This window comes from Drosophila ananassae, chromosome XL (genome assembly GCF_017639315.1).
Source record: "Drosophila ananassae strain 14024-0371.13 chromosome XL, ASM1763931v2, whole genome shotgun sequence".
NCBI classification, from domain to species: domain Eukaryota; kingdom Metazoa; phylum Arthropoda; class Insecta; order Diptera; family Drosophilidae; genus Drosophila; species Drosophila ananassae.
In genome coordinates, this window is record NC_057931.1 from 16225981 (window position 1) to 16241305 (window position 15325).

A 15325-nucleotide genomic window follows, 5' to 3' on the forward strand; every position below is an offset into this window, starting at 1 on the left:
ATAATTAAATATCATTATTATAGGCAATATAATTTTGGCGGTAAAATTATTAAGTGCGTTTCCTTATTGTGATTGATCGAAGTTCAATTATAGTGCCGATAAACTCATGGCCAGTTGGTCGCCATGTACGAGGCCTTTAAGGCTATCCAGGGGGAGTTTGAAGAATTGGATATTTCAGAGATCAGCAGCGACTTGCGATGGACCGTGTCTAAGCTTGTAGCGCGATGCGTTCCGAAATCGAGCACGAGACGTCGCTGCCAGCGGAGTTTCCACTATTCAGGCGGACGCAGCGCTTAGTCGGAGTTTTCAAACCTTGCCTCTTCGAAATGGGCTGAGTTTCTGAGTTTGCTCAATTTCATTCTCAACAATCGTGGGCTGCATTCCTCATGTAAGTATGGTGGAAAAGCTGCAGAGATTGCAACCTCTTGTCTTCGGGTCTCAGCTTTAGAAGCAGTTCGTTCCTTGGAAATCTCCGAGGTGAATTATAATGTGGCGCTGCATCTTTTGGAGAAACAATTTCATGACCGTCGGTTAATATTTCTGTCCCATGTCAATGAGATTCTGGGCCTCAGTCTATTGTAAGGTGGTTCAGTAGAAGCGCATAGAGGACTTTCAGATAAATGCAATGCCTATATGCGAGCTTTGAAAAATTTGGCAGTCCAGATCGCCGGCTGCATCATTATCCTGGTGCTCCTTCAAAGGTTGCACCCAGCTACTCAGGCCAAGTGGGAGGAAGGTCAAAATGCCTCGAACTTGGACCTCATCCCAGCGAGCAGCGATGTAGGACCTCTGGTCTGGTTATCTAGCCAAAGTTGCTACACATCAAACTAAGGTTCCGTTGCCATTGGGTGGCCATTAAAGGAGATATTTGCAAAATGTACCGATGCGTCAGAGTTTTCCCTGTAGACAGCTATCTCCAGTGCATTCTTTGGCGCAATTCCACCCAGGATGAGTTGCAGGTTTTTAAACTGGATACGGTCACTTATGGAACAAAGCCGGCCTCATTTTTAACAAATCGAGCAATGCATCAGTTGGCAGATGATGAGCAGTCTATGTTTCCAAAGGGTGCAGAATTTCTGCGACGCGATTTTTATGTTGATGATCTAATTTCCGGAGGTGACTCCATAGAGGAGGCTACCAACATAATGCAGCAAACATCGGGGATCCTCGCCAAGGGCCAATTTCGGTTGAGAAAGTGGTGCTCCAATTTTTCTGAAGTGCTCTCTGACGTACCGGAAGAGGATCGAGAGTCATTCCTAAGGTTTGATGATGGCAGCAACTTTACGAAGACTCTTGGCCTAGCTTGGGATCCTTCTACTGATCGCTTGCTATTTTCGTTTGAAGGGCTTCAGTCACCCTCGAGCCCACTAGGCGCATTATCCTCTTCTCAATCGCCCGGCTTTATGATCCGATAGGGCTTGTTGGACCTGTTATTACGAAGGCGAAGATTTTTCTTCAGAAGCTATGCCGTGAGAAGTTGTCCTGGGATGAAAGTCTACCTCAAGCTCTTCACTCCGATTGGGACATGATTTGTTCCAGCTTCGCCATGGCGCAGCGTGCTGAATTCCCTAGATGGTCACTATCATCACAGTCTGAAGTGGAGATTCGTGGATTTTGTGACGCCAGCATCGAGGCTTATGGTGCTTGCATTTATGTCGTATCGAAAGGTACAAGGTCAGAAAGTCATTTACTCTGCTCAAAGTCCCGAGTCGCTCCTCTTAAAACAGTTACGGTACCGAAACTGGAGTTATCTGGAGCAGAGTTGCTGGCTCGGCTTATGTCGGAAGTAGCTCAGTTGAAGGTCTACGATGGGAGGTATTTCTGCTGGTGCGATTCTGCTGTGGCGCTGTCCTCGGGAGGAGCCCGCTCGTTTTAATGTTTTCGTCGCCAATCGAGTTTCAACAATCCAGGAATTGACCAGAACGATGGAATTGCGTTATGTTCCTACGTCTTTGAACCCGGGAGACATCCTCTCGCGTGGTGCTCTTTCCAAGGAGTTATTTACTGACAACCTGTGGTCCCATGGTCCTGCGTTTCTTCTTGGACTTCAAGACCAGTGGCCAGCAACGGTTCTATCTGAAAAACCCACTCTGGTGCTAAGGGCAAGGGTTCTGCTAATCAAATCCCCGTACGTTGACGTGACAGCTGGTTTCAAGTACGCCAACTCTTTTCCAGCACTGCAGCGTGTGTTCGTTTATGTGCACAAGTTCTCACAGCGAGTCCGTCACAAGGGTGTCACTGCTAGCGACATCAAGGCTGGAACCCACCCAATATTGCGTCTGGTGCAGCGTGTGTATTTTTGGGATGACATAAAGGCGCTTCAGAATGGAAAGGAAATTTCGTCAGCCAGCATACTTGCCACATCCTCTCCTTTTTTAGACAAGTTTGGCCTGTTGCGTGTGGACGGTCGTTTAAGAAATTCTACATTGGATTTTGATAGTCGTCATCCAATTATATTGCCTAGAAGCCATCCAGTTACTCGGGCTATAATTGTTGATTTCCATGAGCGTAATCTACACACGGGGCCTCGTGCTCTGCTGGCTATTATTCGATCCCAATACTGGCCAATCGGGGGGAGGAAAACGGTGACGAAGGCATTGCGCAAGTGTATCCGATGCTTCTGCACCAAGCCTCGGTTTCTGGAGCACATTATGGCTGATCTCCCGGAGCAAAGAGTCAGCGGTTGCCAGGTTTTCGGAGTGACTGGTGTGGATTTTTGCGGCCCATTTTACTATAAGCCAGAAGTTCGCAATAATGCTCCCGTAAAATGTTACGTGAGTGTTTTCATCTGCTTTGCTACTAAAGCCGTGCACTTAGAGCTTGTAAAGGATCTATCCACATCTGCGTTTTTACATGCTTTAAAACGGTTTATATGCACTCGCCGAAAGCCTCAGCACATTTGGTCTGACAATACGGCCAATTTTGTTGTAGCTACAAATGAGCTAAAGCAGCTGCTCCAACTCTTCATAAGCGATGAGCATCAACGAGCGCTTCTGGGGTTTTGCGCGATTGAGTCCATCGAGTGGCATTTTATTCCTCCTCGATCTCCGCATTTATGATCCGCATCATTTTTACCGGGCTGTTGCATCCCCAGTTCTTGGATTTGACGAGCTTCGAACTCTGCTTTGTCACATTGGTGCTGTCATAAACTCACGGCCTCGAGCCTGATGTCACAAAGCTGAATTTCAACCGTATGGACAGCTGGCAGCGTGTGTCTTTCCTGCAGCAGTCTTTCTGGGCCCGAAGGAAGGAGGAGTATTTAAGCCTTCTTCAGCAGCGCTCCAAATGGCGTGCGTCCGGCCCTGCCTTGGCGATTAACGATGTGGTGCTAGTCAAGGACGAGAACCTACCCCCCCATGAATTGGCCGTTGGCTAGAATTCTGGATCTAGTCCCTGGTCGGGATGGAGTGCCTCGAGTGGCGGTGGTTAGAACCGCTTCTGGAACTACCAAGCGCGCAGTGACCAAGCTTTGCTATTGCTCCTTAAGGATGAAGTTGAAGGACAGGCCTCAACTGGGGAGAGTATGTCGGATTTCTATTTCCCAAAAAGATAGATAAATTTCCTTGTGTTGGATGTTTGATATTGTTAGCGGTCTAAAAGGGAAGGGTCAGGGGAACCACGGCCCTGGATGAGCTACCCGGAGCCAGATCCAGCCGATTGGCGGACCTTAGGATCCGAAACTGGTCATAACAATATTTTGATTTCCGTCCTTTCATATTTTTAACTTGCTTTTATTTCTTAAATTATCTTTTTGCGAGACTAACAAAAAGTGTATAAAATATTTTAACTTAACAGTTATATTGAATGTTACGGAGTTAGGTAGCTCCAAAAAACTATTGCTGGGGTGGGATGTTTTTATGTCGCAGGCGATCTTCTGAAAATTGAAGTCAATCCCCAAGCGAGAATATTTGGGTACACAGAAAGTTCGTTGTATTATCGTTGTATTTCGTTGTATGTAAAAGGTATTTGTCCAAAAAATTTGTCCGCCTCTAACTTAAAAAACAACAAAGGTATGGCATTATATGGCAGCTATAGGATAAAGTCATCCGGTCCGCTATTTTTTACATACATACATACATACATACATTCATTGCACTTGCAAGTGCATCTCCCGCGCATTAGAATTCATGTATGTACAAATTCCATAACTAGGTTTACGGTTCTCAATGCACAGTTGGATAAATTGTGTTCGCGCTCAATTATAATTAAATATCATTATTATAGGCAATATAATTTTGGCGGTAAAATTATTAAGTGCGTTTCCTTATTGTGATTGATCGAAGTTCAATTATAGTGCCGATAAACTCATGGCCAGTTGGTCGCCATGTACGAGGCCTTTAAGGCTATCCAGGGGGAGTTTGAAGAATTGGATATTTCAGAGATCAGCAGCGACTTGCGATGGACCGTGTCTAAGCTTGTAGCGACGATGCGTTCCGAAATCGAGCACGAGACGTCGCTGCCAGCGGAGTTTCCACTATTCAGGCGGACGCAGCGCTCAGTCGGAGTTTTCAAACCTTGCCTCTTCGAAATGGGCTGAGTTTCTGAGTTTGCTCAATTTCAATCTCAACAATCGTGGGCTGCATTCCTCATGTAAGTATGGTGGAAAAGCTGCAGAGATTGCAACCTCTTGTCTTCGGGTCTCAGCTTTAGAAGCAGTTCGTTCCTTGGAAATCTCCGAGGTGAATTATAATGTGGCGCTGCATCTTTTGGAGAAACAATTTCATAACCGTCGGTTAATATTTCAGTCCCATGTCAATGAGATTCTGGGCCAAAGTCTATTGTAAGGTGGTTCAGTAGAAGCGCATCGAGGACTTTCAGATAAATGCAATGCCTATATGCGAGCTTTGAAAAATTTGGCAGTTCAGATCGCCGGCTGCATCATTATCCTGGTGCTCCTTCAAAGGTTGCACCCAGCTACTCAGGCCAAGTGGGAGGAAGGTCAAAAAGCCTCGAACTTGGACCTCATCCCAGCGAGCAGCGATGTAGGACCTCTGGTCTGGTTATCTAGCCAAAGTTGCTACACATCAAACTAAGGTTCCGTTGCCATTGGGTGGCCATTAAAGGAGATATTTGCAAAATGTACCGATGCGTCAGAGTTTTCCCTGCAGACAGCTATCTCAAGTGCATTCTTTGGCGGAATTCAAACTGGAGAATTTTACTTATGGGACATAGCCGTCCTAATTTTTTTCAGTTCGAGCAACGTATAAGTTGGCAGAGGATAAGCAGTCTATATTTCCAATTTTTATGTTGATGATTTAATTTCCGGAGGTGGCTCTATAGATGAGGCTATCAACAAAATGCAACAAACATCGGGGATCCTCACCAATGGCCAATTTCGGTTAAGAAAGGGGTGCTCCAACTATTCTGAAGGTCAGCAGACGTTCCTAAGGCCTCACTTAGGAACCTGTGACTGGTCGCTTGCTCTTTACGTTATAAGGGCTTCAGTCCACCTCAAAGCCCACTAGGCTCATGATTATTTCTTCAATCGTCCGGCTGTAGGATCCGATAGGACTTGTTGGACCTGTCATTACGAAGACAAAGATATATCTTCAGAAGCAATGACGTGAGAAGTTGTCCTGAGGTTAAAGCCTTCCTCAAGCTCTTCTCTCCAATTGGAAGATGATTTGTTGCAGCTTCACCATGGCGCAGCGTGCTGAATTCTCCAGATAGAGGCGCATGGTGCTCGCGTTTATGTCATATCCAAGGGTACAGGGTCTGAGAGTCATTTAATATGCTCAAAGTCCAGAGTCGTACCTCAAAAAACTGTTACGGTGCCGAAATTTGAGTTTTCTGGAGCGGAGTTGGTGGCTCGGTTTATGTCGGAAGTAGCTCTGTTGTAGGTCTACGCTGCCAAGTAGTTCTGTTGGTGCGATTCTGTTGTGGCGCTGATCTGGGTTCGGGTGGAGCCCGCTCGCTTTAATGTTTTTGTCGTCAATCGGATTTCAATAATCCAGCGGATGACCAGAACCATGGAATGGCGGTATGTTCCTACGTCTTTGAACCCAGCAGACATCCTGTCGCGTGGTGCTCTTCCCAAGGAGTTAAGTGATGATAACATATGGTCCCGTGGTCCTGCGTTTCTTCTTGCACCTCAAGATCAGTCTCAGCGGTTCTATCAGAAAGACCCACTCTGGAGCTGAGTGCAAGGGTTTTGCTAATCCAATCTCCGACAGGACAGCTGTTTGAAAGGACGCCAATTCGTTTCAGTGAGTTCGCCACAAGGGTGTCACTGCTTGCGACATCAAGTCTGGAACCCAAATATTATTGGGACTAGTGCAGCGTGTGCATTTTTGGGAAGGCGCTTCAGAATGGAAGAGAGATCTCGCCATCCAGCAAATTTGCCTCAGCCTTCCTTTTCTTTCTCCTCCATCTTGTCCTTTTTGGACAAGTTGATCTGTTGCGTGTGGACGGTCGTCTAAAAAATACGTCCGATTAGAAGCCATCCAGTCACTTTGGCTATAATTGTTGAATCTGCAGACGGGGCCTCCAAATTCTGGCCAATCCACAGTGGTCGATTTGGCCTTTCTAGCAGAACAAAACTATTTACTGGTACGCTTATTGTTTATGAAAATATTTACTCTGGGGTTCTTGGGCCCGCTGATAACAAATCTGGAGTTAGATTTTCAAAATTAATAATGGCGGATCCAATATGGCGGACATAAGATTGAAAAACTTGATGGATTTTGATGAAACATTGTATCTAGGAGTTTTTCGAGTCGATGATACCAAAGCTGATTGGTTTTTTAAAATTCAAAATGGCGGATCCAATATGGTGGATACAACCTCGAAAAGTAAATGGATTTTGATGAAACATCGAATTACCTTGTGTTCATCATTATTGAAATATTTTTTATTCAGAAAGTTTCCAAACACATGATTTTTTACCGCTAATAATTTGCGACATTGTTTTTTTTCTTGGAGTCCAAAAAAACTTCCCGTTTGGTCACAGACATCGTTCCTGAAAATTACTTCAATATTTTAAGTTGCACAAAGTAGACTTGTTTTGTCAATTCACGAGGGCAACAATCTATACTTACGTAATCAACAAAGAGTAGATCGGGCGAAGGTAGGCGTTAAAAGTTTAGATCTGAGAAAAGTTAGTCTCTTCGTCATAAAAAGGTATATAATATTAATATGTTATATATTGAATTCCAAGTACAACAAATAAGCACAGGTCATGATGATTAACTTTATTTATTGAAATGAAAGAGCTGGCTCAATCGCTTGATTTCGCCATCTGTCCAACAAAGCAAAGCAAAAACTCACACGCCGAACTTGCAATCGACGCTTCTAGACCCTTCTTCTTCTCTACATAAACTTATTGTGTGCCCAGTTTCCAAATCGAATTGTTAATTAATGCAGTTTCCAGTTTGACAGTGACCGTTCATCAACATCCCGGCCTCCCCTGAAACACTGTTTCAGAATTTGGTAATAGGGCGATCTTGACAATTGGACGGGTGGTTTCTCCAGTTGGAGTCCTAAGTCGTACAGCGCGGACCATTCCATCCTTCCCTGGATACGTTTCGATGACTCTTCCGAGAGGCCATGCTGCTGGCGGGGTGTGAGATTCCTTAAGGAGCACGATGTCAACTTTGGCCATGTTGACCGATTTGTTCATCCACTTTGGCCGATGCTGGAGTGATGTAAGATATGTGCCATTGTTTCCAGAAGCCTTGCAGCATAGCTTGAGTTTTTGCCAATAATCGAAACGGTTGATTGGTACATTTGATAGATCGCCTTCTGGTACTGTCGTGTAGGGACGACCAATGAGGAAGTGTGCTGGCGGCAGATAGTTGACCTCAGTGTCCCAAGTTGAGAATAGTGGACGTGAGTTGACCACAGCTTCTATTTGGGCGAGAAGTGTGTGCATTTTCTCAAAAGTGAGGACATTCTTGCCAATGACTCTATGAAGATGCAATTTGACAGAGCGCACAGCTGATTCCCATTTGCCACCCCAGTGTGGTGCATGGGGGGGAATGAAATTCCAGTTGATTCCTTCGTCTGCCAGGGCCTTCAGTACAGTGTTGTTGTGTTCGTCTGACTTCAGAAGAGTTTGCATTTCGTTTAATACCCTTTTTGCCCGGACAAAGTTTCTCCCGTTGTCGCTATACATTTGCGAGCATAGTCCACGGCGAGAGATGAATCGTCTGAGTGCCGCCAAGAATGTGTCGGTTGTAAGATCTGTAGCCAATTCCAAATGCAAGGCAGAAGTGGCTAGGCATACAAATAGGCAGATGTAACCCTTTTCCTTGCGTGGATTTCGTCCCTTGCGGACCTTTCGTCCCTTGTGTGTTGGCGTTGTCTAAAGCATTTTAGACAGTCATGCGTGATCTTTCGAATGAGGTTGCGTGCGCCAAACACCCAGTAGCGTTGGCGTACGATTACGAATAACACCAATACTCCAAGATGTAAGTGAATCCGGTGCTCATGTTCCAGAATGAGCTTCGTTATGCGATGAGATTTGGGCATAATTATTGGATGCAGCACATCCGCTGGCAGTTCTGAGTTACCTAAGCGGCCACCCGCTCGCAGGAGTCCATGTTTGTCGATTTGCGGTGAGAGGGTGCGCAATTTTGATTCGTTTCCGAAATCTTGCTGGTTGAGGAGTCGCTTGTAGTCAGCTTGGATTTCGTCTTGGGCATGGCGCAGGTACAGGATCCGTGCGTCATGGATCTCCTCAAATGTCAGCGTAGCGGTGTTGGATTTTCTGCGATTGCGTCGGATGAACTTGAGAACGTAGGCGAGAATACGAAGTAGCTTTGGCCACGAGGAGACACGGTCGATCAGTTGGCCCAATAGTGAGGTTTCAGTCTTGTATGTTCTCATTGTCGTGAAAGCGGAACCTTTTACTTCAGCCTGGACTTGTTCATCTGAAATGAAACTAGAATGAGGAGTGCTAGGTGTTTTTACCCATTCAGCTTCGGTTGAGTATAGCCAGTGTGGGCCCTTCCACCATAGGTTGTGGTTTACTAAGTCAGCAGCTAGCATGCCCCTTGAAGCGCAGTCAGCAGGGTTGTCATCTGATGTGACATGTTGCCAGTGATTTCGTGGAATGATGCTGAGGATTTCGGCAGTGCGGTTTGCGACGAAAGTCTTTAGTTTGGCAGGTATGTGCGAGAGCCAAGCCAAAACAATGGTAGAGTCGCACCAGGCGTAAACAGTGACGTTGTAGTTTTTCAGTGCAGCTTTGACTGAGTTGATGAGTCGACTTAGTAGCAGTGCGCCGCACAATTCCAGGCGTGGAAGTGATTGTGTTTTGAGCGGTGCAACACGAATCTTTGCAGCAATAAGAGTAACCTGTATGTTACCATCAGGAAGAGTGACTCTACTGTAAACGGCAGCGGCGTAGGCTTTTATAGATGCGTCCGAGAAGGCGTGCAATTCAATTGTGTCAGTAGAGTTGCCAATGTAGCGTGGAACCTCAAGTTCATTGAGCGTGTTGATATCGTGCTTGCATTTGAGATACCAATCTTCTAGGCTGAGCGGTAGCGGGCTGTCCCAGTCTAAGTTGAGAACCCAAAGTTCTTGGAACAGGATTTTGAATTGAATAACCACTGAAGCCAGCAATCCAAGTGGGTCGAAAATGCGAGACACGTCTGATAAAACTTGCCGTTTTGTAATCTTTCGCTCGCTGGGCAAAGATACCTTGTATGCCAATGTGTCCGTGTGCGGTTGCCAATGAATTCCCAAAACCTTGTTCGTAGTTTCGAGTGGACTGTATGATGTGTTGTTTGTGATGGTTGTCTCAGGGTCGACAATGCGGTTGCTGTTAGAAATCCATTTTCCAAGTTCGAGTTGAGCACATGACATTAGTTGAATTAGTTCTTGTTTGTATTGTAGAAGCTTTTCCTCGGTGTCAGCTCCTGTTAAAACTGAATGCGCGCAGCAGTTGGATACAAATGTTGGTAGTCCCTGGCCAGTTGCTCAAGGACCCGTACAGCCAGAAATGGTGCACACGCAGTGCCATAGGTTACAGTGCAGAGTTGGTAATGTAGAAGTTGAGCTGAAGGATGTTCTCTCCAAACGATACGTTGATAGTTGCGGTGATGCTTGTTGATCCAAATTTGCCTGAACATCTTGATAATGTCCGCAGAAAAAACGTATTTATGTAAACGAAAGCGTACGCATACATCGAACAGGTATCGTTGAATGCTCGGCCCAACGTTCAGGGTGTCGTTTAAAGATTGACCAGAAGAATCTTGGAATGAACCGTCAAAAACTACTCGTAGTTTCTTTCCAAGTACAGGGTGATGTGGCATGTAGAATACCCTTCCATCGTTGGTGAGAATTTCGTCAGGGTTCAATTGGCGCATATGGCCTAGAGAAATATACTCTTGCATGAATTGTACATACCGTGAGTGCAGATCTGTGTCTCTATGTAGACGGCGCTCCACAGAAGCAAAGCGTTGGGTTGCTCCCTGCAGAGTGTCAGTGAATTGTGGATCTGCATCCTTGAATGGAAGCTCTACGGTGTATCTTCCTTCGCGTGAGTGCGTGGTTTGAAAATGCTCTTCAACCTTAACATTTTCAGGATCATGGTGAGTGGTGATTTGGGAGTCCTCGATTTCCCAAAACCTTTGTAGAGTAGCATGGATATCGACTGTAGACAAAAATGACGTGGTGATTCATGGATTTTGATACGCAATCGATGTGATAACCCATCCAAAGATTGTTGAAATAGCTATTATGTTGCCTTGCGCATCCAGCTTCTTGTTGCCGGTTAAAATAGCCCATACAGAATCGGTGCCTAGTAGGACGTCTATAGGCGATGCCGAGTTAAATTCAGTGTCTGCAAGCGGAATCCCATTGAAGATCTCAAGCGCAGATGCATCGATGTTTTCCCTTGCCAGCGTAGATGTGATTTTTCCTAGAATATGAGCTTTTACTTGTAGCGAGTGATCAGAAACTCGAGACTTGATCGTGAGTGTGCTGAATCCCCTCGTGGTATAGGCCTTGATTGAAGAAATGCCGGAAATGAGAGTTGATGCCCATCCGCATTACAATTCACGCATTTTGTCAGCGCAGCAGTTACCATGGCTCTGCTTGTATTCTTGTTGTTACCACCCTGTCTCGGTACAGGATCGCTTTGACACAGCTCAAATTCTTCACATCGTGCGTCCAGGAACTTGAAGAACTCTTCGACTTTTGGTGAATTTGAAGCACGGCTTGCATCTACCCATTTGCGGCGTGACTCTGGATCGATTTTATTCAGCAATAAATGGATAACCCAGCAGTCTCGGTCCATATGGCCAATTGAGTCCAATGCACGGATGACCTCATTTGCACCATCTGATACGCTACGCAATATAGATACCTCTCCATTGTTAGTCGATGGTAGCTCCATAAAGGTGTCTAACAGGTTGTGAATAATTTGCCGTGGTCGATCGTATCTCTCGTTGAGGCGCTCCCAAGCGTTGTCATATGCGGTCTCAGAAATCGGCAAATGGCGTACCAAACTTGCAGCCTCGTCCACGAGGAACGATTTTAGATAGTGGTACTTTTGTATCTTACCCAGATGTTGCTTGCTATGTACAGTGCTTATGTACAGTGCTTTGAAGGCTGGCCACTCCTTGTAAATGCCACCAAACGGTTTTATGTGTATTTTCGGTAGTTCTGTCTCCCTTACTGGCGCCGCGGCGTCAGCCTGGGTTGGCGTTGAAGTTGCTCCTAGGCGTTCGAAGAACTCTTGTTGTTGCTGCACTAAGCGAGAAATGGCGTCGTTGTTAGCTATTGTGTCTCCTTCTGCTTGTCTCGTTATTGTTGGTGTTGTCGGCTCCTGTGAGCGCTTGAGGGAAAACAAAAGCGCACGGGCTTTTATGTACTTCGCCTCATACTCGTCGTAGTCATCCGCAGGATCAACCCAGCCCTCGACGTCGTCAAGCACGCTCAGATCAACTCCGGCAAGTTCGAAATCATTCCAAACCTTTCCAAACCGTCAACGCCGATTGATGCGGAAGAGTTTTCTGCTGTGTGTAGCAGTTTGGTGGGGCTGGATTTGAGACGGCCCCCCACTCCCTTTAGCCGTTTGAGTTGTTCCATCGCAATGGTGCTTTACTTTTAGTTACTAACAATAACGATTCAGGCTCTGAAGGACCAATTTCCTTATGATGATTAACTTTATTTATTGAAATGAAAGAGCTGGCTCAATCGCTTGATTTCGCCATCTGTCCAACAAAGCAAAGCAAAAACTCACACGCCGAACTTGCAATCGACGCTTCTAGACCCTTCTTCTTCTCTACATAAACTTATTGTGTGCCCAGTTTCCAAATCGAATTGTTAATTAATGCAGTTTCCAGTTTGACAGTGACCGTTCATCAACAGGTCACAAACACATTTTTTTGGTCAAGTACACACCTTTGTTCACAATATAAAACACTTTATTTTAGATAATATGTTTTTTTGAAAATCTAATACATAGTTAGTTCACTTCAGTGTAAGAAATGGCAGGGAAGCGGAATACGTTCGATACACTGTTCGTTAACAATGTTCGATAGATTACTGCAGCTCGATTATCGATAGAAAATAAAAATAATTTATATCGATATTATCAGTGAACTACTGGTAGCTATAATTTAACATAAAGGACACTTTATCGAAATATTGAAAATTGAATTATACGATGCTAGATATGCAAAATCGACCACTGTGCCATCGAGAGGAGGAAAACGGTGACGAAGACATTGCACAAATGTATCCGATGCTTTCGCACCAAGCCTCGGTTGCTGGAACACTTTACGGCTGATCTCCCGGAGCAAAGAGTCAGCGGTTGCCAGGTCTTGGAGTTACTGGTGTGAATTTTTGCGGATCAAGCCAGAAGTTTTTAGTTGGGCTCCCGTAAAATATTACGTTTTTTCATTTGTTTTGCTACCAAAGCCGTCCACCTGGAGCTTGTGAAGGATCTATCCACCTCTGCTTTCTTGCAGCTTTAGATATGCACCTGTTAATAGACGCAGAACATTTGGTGTGACAACGCAACCAATTTTGTTGGATCTAAAAATGAGCTAAAGGAGCTACGTCAACTCTTTATAAGCGATGAGTAGCAACTAGTTCTGATGGAATGTTGCGCGTTTGAGTCCATCGAGTGACATTTTATTCCTCCTCGATCTCCGCATTTTGGTGGACTACGGAAAGCAGCTCTCAAAACCGCACAGAATCATTTTTACTGGGCTGTTGGATCCCCACTTCTGGGTTTTAAGGAACTCTGCTGTGTTACATTGGTGCTGTCATAAACTCACGAGCTTTGTTTTCTCATTCAGAAGATTCTACAGACCGTGAAGTCCTAACGGCATCCCATTTTTTGACTGGTTATCCGTCAGTCAGTTTCATCAAGCCTGATGTCACAAAGCTGAATTTCAACCGTATGGACAGCGGGCAGTGTTTTTTTTTCCTCCAGAAGTCTTTCCTGGCCCGGTGGAAGGAGAAGTATCTAAGCCTTCTTCAGCAGCGTTCCAAATGGCGTGCGTCCGGCCCTGCCTTCGAGTGGCATTGGTGTGATGCTAGTCAAGGACGAGAACCTGTCCCCTAGAAAGTGGCCGTTGGCGAGATTTATGGATATAGTCCCTGGTCGATATGGAGTGTATCGAAAGGCGGTGAATATAACCGCATCTGGAACCACCAAGCGCGCAGTGTTTAAGCTTCACCTATTGCCCTTTAAAGATGAAGTTGAAGGACCGGCTCCACTGGGGGAAGAATGACGGATCAGGAAGCAGCTACTGCATAGATTTATCACTTAAACATAATAAGTTTTTTTTTATCTTATCTTTATTGATATTATCGCAGTTGTTGGTCGCAAGTCCTATTTTCTCGCCGCTCGACTTCAACAGGACTTAACAGGCTTCATCTCAGCCTATGTTCTAAGGTGGGCTCTCATTCCCGTCTTCATTTCATTGCAAATGCATCATAAACTGGATTTGCTCTGCCTCTTTCCATTTCATATATAAGTTATATTAGGATTGGTGGCCCGGTGTCGGTGCTGTTTCTGGACGGGGCGATGACGATGTGGTAATGGTAGGATTACTGGGTATTGTGGCAGACGCTGGGTGCCTGCTGTCCAAGTGGTTGGTTGGCAATTGGCGGCTGGTAACAGTGCTGCTCCTAGCTGTCCACTGATGATGTGGCACTGGTAAGGTGCTAATGTGTCCCCCTTTACCCCTGGCCTCAAGCTCAGTGGGCGAATGCAAATAAAATAACGGCGATGACCGGAGTAAAGTTTATGAGCTAAGTAATCTTTATTGAAATAAATGTAAAACAGAACTGAGGGACTTAACTGGGCGAAAACGCTTACTTGGTCGGTAGACCGACCGCGTGGCAGTGGAAAATGCTGATGGTAACAAAATTACCATGCCACGACCCCCAAAGGAGGGTGTGCTGAGTCGGCATCTAGAAACACTAGGGTGATCCTATAATCATCCAAGATTTCTACCGACTGTTTGTTACCCTTCCGTAATGTTAACTTGCATAAAAAAAAAACATTATTTGAAGGTTTGAAATACATAATTATGTGTTATTTGAAACGTCATTGAAAAATCTCAATGACCAAAAATTATTTTTAAGCAGCTTAAATTGTTACTTTTGATGATTGAACAAAATATCATTTCGGAAATGTTTTATATGAAATTTCATATAAACTATTCAGTCGTCTTTTCTCATATAAAAAAGCTTCCAGTAATGTATAAAAAATTTTTTTAACATGTCTTACCGATTTGGTTTTTAAGTTTTTAAACTGTTAAAATATATACGTATTTTATTTTTATACCCTTGCAGAGGGTATTATAATTTTGGACAAAAGTGTGCAACGCAGTGAAGGAGACATCTCCGACCCTATAAAGTATATATATTCTTGATCAGGATCACCTCCTGAGTCGATATAAGCATGTCCGTCTTGTCCGTTGTCCGTTTTGTTTGCAGGCAGTATATAAGTCGGAACGGCCGGGATCGGTCGACTATATCCTATAGCTGCCATATAACTGATTGATCGGATATGATATAACTTTGGTGTTTTTTAAGTTAGAGGGTTGGAACTTTCCACACATATTTGGCCAAAATATCTCATGTACAAAATTTCATAAGGATCGGCCGACTATATCCTATATCTGTCATAGAACGATCGGAATTTGCATAACTTTGTTGTTTTTTAATTTAGAAGGATGAGACTTGGTACAGATTCCATTTTTGAAATAAATAATCTGAATTGCCGAATTTCATAAGGATCGGCCGACTATACAGTATAGCTGCCATATAACTGAACGATCGGAATTGGCATAACTTTGGTGTCTTTTAAGCTAGAATGATGGGACTTTCTACGGATTCCATTTTGGAATCTTAT